The following is a 9444-nucleotide window of genomic DNA, read 5'->3' as shown; positions in this document are numbered from 1 at the left end:
AAATTTTTTTTATTTCCTTATTTAATCAGAAATTAAATTTGCTTTTCAAAACTGTTCGAATTGTTTCAATCGGATAAAGGGTTTCAATGCTAGGTCCATTTAAAGTTGTTAGATTTTTTTCCTACTCAATCCTTATATAATATATATATATATACATATATAAATAATTTTAAACAAAATGTTATGTAAAATGCTTGTAATATGTTATAACACATGAAATGTACAAATAAATACAATATGAAATGTAATATTTTTATATTGTTGCAGTTTGTTGATGCAAAAGAAGCTACACAAATTCGAAATTGCTTCGTTAGCCAACTTGTGTCCTGAAACTCCAGAGGAGGCGAAAGCTCTCATTCCGAGTCTCGAAGGACGCTTAGAAGATGAAGAACTCAGAACGATATTGGATGATATACAAACAAAAAGATCATTACAATATTAAAATAAACTTTATATATTCTATTTTATCATTTTCCTTTGTAATTTCTTCTAAAAATATAAATACGAATATTTCTTAATACGGAGCAAAATAATTTCAACATGGACTTTGCTGCACAATGAAAATACATTATATTAATTTATTCATATATTGCTGTAGGCATCGGCAAGATTTCATTAATTGTTATTTTAACGCATTTTACCAATATTCATTATAATTAAATTCTATTAAAATCCTGCGATATCCAATTATTACGATTAATTAAATCACAATTGCCGATTCGTATCATAATTTGAAAAAGGCGGTATTCCGTAAATTAAATAAAATTTGTCATAAGTTGTGTTAATCCTAATACAGAATCATCATTTTTTAAAATCTCATTCAAACTTGCGCGAAAAATTTCTGTTAATAATTACGATGGAATTTATTAATTCATATATATGTATATATATATTTATATAATATATAATATATATATGTACGAAAAATCTATGTTGATGTAAGTTTAGAAAGATTGCTAAAAACTCGCTTGTAATCAGAGAACTCGTATTCAGTTACCCAATTCCGGCAATTTGCGATACGACAAGACGACTCGTGAAAGAAGACGGCACTAATCGCACCGACGACAACCATGTATTACCAACGAGCTAATTATGGTTAGCTTGGCATGAGATAGTGGGCTCTCATTATCATCCTGTAGGATTCTTGGGTAACCGGTAGCAGAGCAAAACCCGCTCGGTTTGCTGCTCTCTTTAGTAAAGTCGAGCTCGCGATAAGGATCGATAATGTCGTTCTACCTATCATTTACTGCGAATCGTAATAGCTACTCTTCGCTATGCCTTTAGCATTTAAACATGGTTAGTCTTCTTGCTCACTTTTCTCGTTAATCTTTTTTTTCCTCTGACTTTTCACGGGAAACTTATCCCTCGCGCTTGCACAGCATATTTAGGAGACTTTATGATGGAATAAAATATATACGTCCTTTTAGTGCCTATAAAAATGAAAGCAGTACAAAAAGATCTGCGTCATCGGCTTTGTTCCTTTCCTTGTTGCATTAACACGTGCCATCTCTTCGATATTTAAAATTCACTTGATAAAAGAGTTATAATCAATATAATTTTATTTTAATACTAAATTCAAAACGTAATAAACTAACGTGGGAAAATCAAAGATATATTAATTAACATTCCATCTTTTTTTATTCATTATATTTAAAAATCGAAGATAAAAGCCGAAGTATTTAATGATAGAAATTAAAACGTGATAAATTGTTATCTTTGATAAAATTTTCGATTCAAGAAAAAAATCGATTCTAAACTAAATTGAAAAATTTATTCTTGCTGCTGATTTTCACCTTATTTTAAACTATTTTGCGCATTTGTGTCTATTGGATGCAAGAAAAATGAAAAGATATCAAAAGACAAATATCATTGTTTGATTAGTGACATCTCATTTTATAATTCGTAGCTTCTATCAAATGATTTTTTTTTACTAAGACGAGTCATTCGTCTTCATTTCGTTTATGTGTAAATATTTCAAGTCAAATAAAAGTGCATTAGATAATCTCGTGAAAAGTGCTCACATTCTAGGCATAATGACTCTCACATTAGTAGCGAGAAGAGTGGCGCCGTCGTTAGCGACACATAGCAATCGGCAAGAGCACCGCTCCCACGAAGAAGCCTCTTAAAATAATTACGACAGTTCTTAATCGTCTGTAAACTCGGAGAAAATGCCGTTCGTTTAGCGAATTGCGCGTGGTGAATTGCGCGCGACTAGCAATCGATAACAGAATTGAAATGTTCGGAGAAATGCTATCAAAACGGGATGAATCGATCAAATTGAAATAGCACGCGTTTGTATTCATGACGGACACATCATAGGAAAATAAGACACACTAATGGCGTAAATAACGCCAGGAAGTTTTAACGATTCTTTTATTATAGAAATGAATTATTTAATTAATTTTCATTGTGTGTGTGTGTGTGTGTGTGGAATCTTCTTTATTTTGAACGTTTAAAATTTGAGATTTTTAATATAATTATTACTCACTTATTAGTCAGTCAGTATCGCTCGTACACAGTAATGAGTCTTTCTGGCGTGATTTTTGATTACTTTCCAACTTTTATTTTCTTGGAATTGATTAACCTTTTAATGTTAGATTTTCCCATTTGTAATCTTGAAAAATACTAGCTAAATCTAAAAGTGATTCACTGTATCTGATACTGACTGGCCAACATATCAAGAACCGGTTTTTTAATTATTATAATAGTATTGTTTGCGATATGGTGCTTTGTGATCACTGTGAGCGTCTTTATTTTCGAGAGAATTAATTATAATCTTAAAGTTTTTTGGTAAATTAGTTTTCCATATTCTCTATTTCGATATTTCCAATATTTCCTTTCTTTTTTCTTTTTTTTTCTTTCTTATTTGGGTTTAATTTCTGGCATTTAAATTCTCGATGTAGGGGAGCTCACCATGGCAAGATAACTTTTATTCACAGTTTATATATGTTAGTTTATGTTGTCTCTGAAGAAGGCTCAAAAGTGAGCCGAAACATGTAAGCGCGTTTAGTAGAATAAAGAAGTTTTACGCTTTATATATATGAGTGTATTATTTGCGCGACGTCTTCTGCGCCTGACTCCTATTGTCCTTATTCTTTCCAATTTCTTATAATTATTACTTTTAACTTTTATAATAAAATAAAAGTACAATTTCAATTTTTACGTTCAAGTAGGTAGGTACATCGAGAAAGATATGTACTAGATTTTAATAAATATTTATTTGAATAATACTAGCTAATATTTGTTAAATATAAACATATATTTATTTGATATAAAAACCATTAATTTGATTTTTTTTTTTAAATATAATTTTTTTATTCAGTAAATATTTCTTTTCCCTAAGTAAATGTCATTATTTCGAACAAATATTTATTAAAATTTAGTACGTTTTTTTTCGCTGTATTCTTTCGTTTTTACAATTCGAATTGAAATGCAAATTAAATACGTTCTAGAAACGCTTGTAAAGTATCATAATAGACGCTGCTGTAAGACTTGTTAACATATTTGTTTTTTCTTAATATGATTTTCTTGAGATTGCGTGGTAAATGCGAGTTACAGGGAGAGCATGTTCTAGAGACCAGGATAGAGCTTTTGAAACGTGCAACAAGTCTATATTTCGCGCAGTGAGTCTGGTGGCCAATCGATGGAATCAATTTGCATAATGTATACACGCGAACGCATATGCAATGCTTTACAATGCCTCGATGTGCCGGAGTTGCTTTTATGCATATAGTGATAGAGGAATATCATATTAACGTATCACTAACATCAATAAAATTGTGCTGATGAGGCGAGAAACTTACAAAGATAAAAAATTTGACAATATTTAAAATATGCGCGGCTGACACACGATCGATTGATGATTAAAGATTCTCTCTTGAATAATAAAATTATAAAATCGTATTTAAATTACTACAAATCTTGAATAATAAAATCGTGTTTAATATTAAATTATTTTAAACGAGAAATTAATATCATTCCGAATAAGGTCATAAAATCATATTGTATGTTAAAATGATTTACGATTCTATGTATTTGTAAAACAATTTAGTGTTTCAAACTTTAACGAGTTCACGCTTTAAGCGAGTTTACAGTTTCTCCAAGTGAACGATTGTCAAACTAATGATGCTGCAGGACACGGTTCTGTTGTTTTAATGTATTTTCAAATGAGGTGGAAACTGATTTAAACTGTCGCACCGTGTCTAGTAACGACGATTAATAACGCACGGTTAATGTATCACAATGTATCGCGTATATCCGACTTGTGTAACAATATATATTGTGTGTACCGATGTATGTTGTTACAATGATTGTATTTTATACGAATATTTTTTTATGATAAGTATTTTTCCTGCTAGTGTTTTGATCTTTCACAAAAATAAACAGCGAGAATTAATTTCATTCGATAAATTATTCGAGAGGATGTAACGACAAAGTAAAATTTAAATCATTTTAACTAAGAGCAACACTTATACAGCTTTGAAGTAAACATACATGAGGATATTTTTGAATGTTTTTGTTAATTAACAAATTAATCACTAAAATTTATCACTACTTTGAGTAAATTTATCACTACTAAATCATTACGAGTTATAAATAATTTTTGAAAGTTATAAACTTTCAGACAAATCTTATTCTCGTGTAAGGATAGTCTTGGAGAATTAATTTCTTATATCAGTTTTTTTTGTTTATTAATCACAAAATACATTTATAATTAAGAAAATGCATTAAATTCTATAATGCAGAAAAGAGCATATTAATATTTTAAAATTATTAATTAAACTTGAAAGTAAACATTTTGTTTTTAAAATAAAGAAAGATTAATTATGAAAAATTAATTTATCTATAAAAAATTCAATATTATGTAGATTGTTATTTCAACATATTTGCTTCAGTACAGAGAAGAATACATATTGTACACAAATAATAAACTCTTGCTTCAAGTATTTTAACAGTTCATATATTCGCAAATCTATCGTAAGTTCATCTATTAAATTAAAAAAACAAATTCAATTTGCTTATTATATAAAGTCGCTTCTTCTCTGGATCAATTTTATAATATTCTTCAAAAGAAAATAAATTTTTTTAATGGGTTAATGTCCGAACGTTCCGGCGCACAATTATATCTGAGATAATTAAATTTAAAGTTAGGAATATGTATTATATTCATAACATCTAACTTTGACCGATTATAATTTCTTTATATTTATGTATGGCATTTATGCAGTCGTATTTATCCTTAAAATAATTTTTTGTTTTAAATATGTACATCATTTGTTTTTTTAAAATTTGTAATAAGTATGTTTTAAGATTATTATTAAGAAAATATTCTTTATTAAAGATAACCGTTATTTAACAGAAAAAAGTTGAGTAATCATTTTTCTTCGCAACAAAATGATATTTTTCTTTATGTAGACTGCATCAATGACTTTAAATGGATAGGTTTAAAATTACACCATTATCGCTCACACCCTCCATATATTATCGTTATTCAAATACGAACTTTTCCCGAAAAAGCGCGTGATGTTTTGACAGGCAGCGAGGTAAATCTGAGCGAGTGGAATGGGGGCAAAGGAGCGTCGTATGTCGACCCGCACGATGCACGGTCAGCGATCGAGTGACAGCGCGGGTCTCGTCAGCCGGGCGATGCGTCGGTTGGTCGGTTCGGTCGCGGTCGTCTGCGCGGCCGAAGATCGTCGAGAACGGCCGAAGGCAGCCGAGCGCCGAGCTCCAGTATAGCGGAGCGCTCCGGACGAAACGTATTCAGTATATGTTAAGCAGGCGCGCGCGATACGAGTTGTCACGTTTACTTTCCGCGAGCGCGCCGTCATCGCGCATCGTCGCCGCTGCCGACGACGATCAGCGTTTTTCTTTCTCTCTCTCTCTCTTTCTCTTTCTCTCTTTCTCTCTCTCTCTCTTCCTCGATATGCGTATATCGAATGATAACGTTGCGCATTACTTTCGCGTGTCTGGACATGCATGAAATTTGAAAAACCAAGTGCGCGCAACGATAAGCGGAAAGACGTTCCATCTTCCTTCTCTTCGGTTTCCGTGACTGGCAGTTTTTAAAAGCCGCGGGTGTTCGAAAGGGAAAAATGTCGCGACGAAAGTGAAGACTCGAACAAACCGCGTACGTACTTTCTTGCTCCCTCCGTCCTTTTCTCCGTCTTTCCTGCTGCATTATTTATCGTTTCCTCTCTCTCTCTCTCTCTCTCTTTTTCTCTCTCTCGACTTCTATCCCGTTTCTCCCTCGTGCCTCTACTCCTCGTTCCTCCTCGTACTTCTTCTCCCTCTCCCCGTCTTTTTTGCTCTCTCCTTCTCTCTTCTTCGCACCGACGTCGTCTCGTGGGGTCAGTGTCTGCTCGATCGGATCCTGAGCAGGAACATACCGGCGGACGAGGAGAAAGAGGAGGAAGGAGGAGGAGGACGATTGCAACCGTTGTGACGCGCGTTCGCGCTCGCGCACCACGTCCTTCAAGGATCATTTTCGGAGCGCTCCGTTTTTCGCGCCACGCGACGCGGCGGCAGAAATGTGACGATGTGACCCGACACGTCGACGGCAACGCATATCGCGAGGCACCGTCGCGAAATCGACAGCGAGCAGATCGATTATTGGCGCCGATTGGACGCACGGCTGTCGCCCCAGGAAACTCTCTCGCTCGCTCTTTATCACTGTCCCTCCTCGCGTAGTATCACTTGCCTCTTTTTTTTGCTCATTCCCCTCCCCTCTCGCCTCCTCTTTCTCGGCTATACCATTCCTCGTCTCTCTTCTTTTCTCGCGTGCTCTCGCACGCGCTTTTTCCATCCGCCACTTCTGCGGTCTGCCTTGCCTCTTCCTCTCTCGCACTTTGCGGCCGCAGTCTCGCTCGCTTCGCGCCGCGTATCTTCTCGCGAGCGAATGCAAGAAAAAGGAGAATCAGCGGGCGATTGATACCGCCGCGCGCGAAAGAGACACGCCACCTCTTGGAGAGAACGAGATCGGACTAGCCGTGAGTTTGTGTTTTTGTTTATCACGGACCGACTGCACCGGTATAACTACACGCTGCACTGCACTGCTGCGCGAGAGGAAGTTGCAAGTGGACGCCCATCGGAAGGACGATTCGTCGCTGGAGGCGTTCGAGAAAGGTAAATCGCCTCGATTTCTTCTCCGTTTTATGTGAAGTAGAGATCCTGTAACAGACGAGATTGCCACAAAACTGGAAATCAGGGAAAAGTCAAGGAAACTGGAAGTCAAGGAATTATGCAAAACAAATTAAAATTCTTGACTTTAAAGAAGTTTAATATGCGTAGATCACACCTACGCAGTTTCGAAGTACAACCAACTTAACAATTAAAAATGCAAGCAGTGTCAGCAACATTAATAGTAATTTACATTGCTGTGTAAATTGATCTCTCAACAAAATATTTAACGGTTTTTAAATCAGGATAAAACTGCAAAAACTTTTAAAATATTATTGAAAGCATCAGAGAAAATTATGAAATTTTAGGATAAAGAATTTGTGACAATCCTTATACAAAGTTTAGCTACGAGATGACAAACTTTTGATTAGCCTGTCGTTTTTGTCAACTTTAGTAAGTTAGAATGAGATAGCGTATATTATAAAAACTTTGTTATGAGGTCTCCAGTACGAAGTACGCGTTTCCGCATTGAAATTCAAAACGAAATTTCGAAAGGAGTAACTTCTCGAATTTTATTGATTAGAAAAATTAGGATTCGATTCGAAAAAAAAAAAAAAAAAAAAAAGTATTATAAAAGAAAATACATTTTTTTAAAGGTAGAAAAGGCTGACAAGTGAATTATAATGTGTTTGAGGATGGAAACGTAATAGTTTGTTTTTCGAGTAGTTATATTAACAAAACACGCTGTCTTATTGTTAAAATTGGGCAAATATCGAACAAAATGTATCGACGAAAATGCATATTCAAAGTCGACGAACTAAATATGTATTTGTATATCAGCGTACATGTATAAAATGTACGTAGCACTACACTTGCAAATACATCCGCGAAAATGTTATTATACGTGAATACATTTTACCTAACACCATCAGGGGAGTTGATTCATTGTGGTGATCAGTATTGTCGACTTGAACACACAATATTGTCGCGTACGTTTGTCACGCAAATGTTGAGAGCGCAGAATGACTAGCTACTATTGTACTATTACTTTCGATATATATATATAACTCCTTGTACTGCATTCGTATATTTGTCCATTTCAGCAACAGGCAAGCTTTTTTTTTCACTTACCTCACATTTCCCGTTACATTAATTTCAGAAACTGCGCTGTAATGTATCATCACCCCCGAAAGTCAAGCTTATCTCCTAGAAAAAACTTATTATTATCCAGAGTTCTTTAGATCCGACAGTTTAATCCGCATGTAAGTTTATGTATGCATTTATCGTGCATACAGAAAAATATTGTTCTACTACTAACAACAGAAAAAGTGATTACTCGGTTTACTTTTTTTCATTTAAGTAACGGTTATATTTAACAAACACATTTTCTTGATAATAATCTTAAAATACACTTACTACAAATTTTAGACAAACTTGAAGAATTAATTTTCTTTTGAAACATATTATAAAATTTTATCGAAGAAGCGACATTTATATAAGCAAATCGAATTCGTTTTAATATAACAATCTTGAAGTATTGTATTAAACTTACTAGGATTTAAAATATATTTGGTATTACGGTATCTGTAATTCTGAGAACAAAAGATACACTGATATTGGATTCTTTTCACATTAAGATGTCCATTCCTTCGCTCAAGGTAATCATGCGTTCAAAGAAGTTTGTTGTATAATGATTCTTAGCAGGTAGCACGGTACTTGGCAAATGATCATTTCTTTACAGTGAGTGAATTTAAATATATTGCGAATGAATTTAATTACGAGTACATTAGATAGAATTTATTGCTGGCGTTTTGCCGAAGCTAGCGTTTCCGCGAAACGATTGACTCGCTTTGTGAAATGAACATGCATAGTGAATGGAGGCGCGCATTAGTAAGCGAGCAAAACGAACACGGGGGCATACAGTGCATCATGCATTGCAAAACACTATAGCTATTGATAGATAAATACCCATGAGGTTCTAAATCCATCAAATATTCCTGCGTTTAAAAAGCATTTGGTATATTTCTTTTTTTGTTGTATTTAATTTATTGTTGCAAAAATATTTCCAATGAATATTATCTTTATAAAAAAAGCAAATTACACGTGCCTATTTAATGAGACTATTACAAATTTTTTCTCTATGTATTGTGTATTAATAGCTCGAAATTATTTCTCGTGAAATGAAATTTATAAAGTAAACTTCAAATTATTATGTAATCTAAAATTTCTCTTTGAGCAAAGTTGAAAATTTAAGTTAATCGTTAAACAAATTTCCGTTTCTTATTTACGTTAGAAACGTCTTGAAACATTATTTGTCGGCTCTTT

General features: G+C 33.8%; 1 long non-coding RNA gene across 1 annotated transcript in view; it reads left to right on the top strand.

The window, feature by feature from the left end:
• Positions 1-5572: 5572 nt before the first annotated feature.
• The window catches only part of LOC108729156 (uncharacterized), a 108543-nt gene continuing 104671 nt past the window's right edge, over positions 5573-9444 (top strand). Inside the window, exon 1 of the long non-coding RNA XR_001936920.1 lies at positions 5573-7125. This is a non-coding gene — a long non-coding RNA (uncharacterized lncRNA). The remainder of the gene's footprint in view (positions 7126-9444) is intronic.

This window comes from Mycetomoellerius zeteki, unplaced genomic scaffold (assembly GCF_001594055.1).
Source record: "Mycetomoellerius zeteki isolate Tzet28-1 unplaced genomic scaffold, Tzet1.0 scaffold701, whole genome shotgun sequence".
NCBI lineage: Eukaryota > Metazoa > Arthropoda > Insecta > Hymenoptera > Formicidae > Mycetomoellerius > Mycetomoellerius zeteki.
This window is presented reverse-complemented; position numbering and strand designations above follow the sequence as displayed.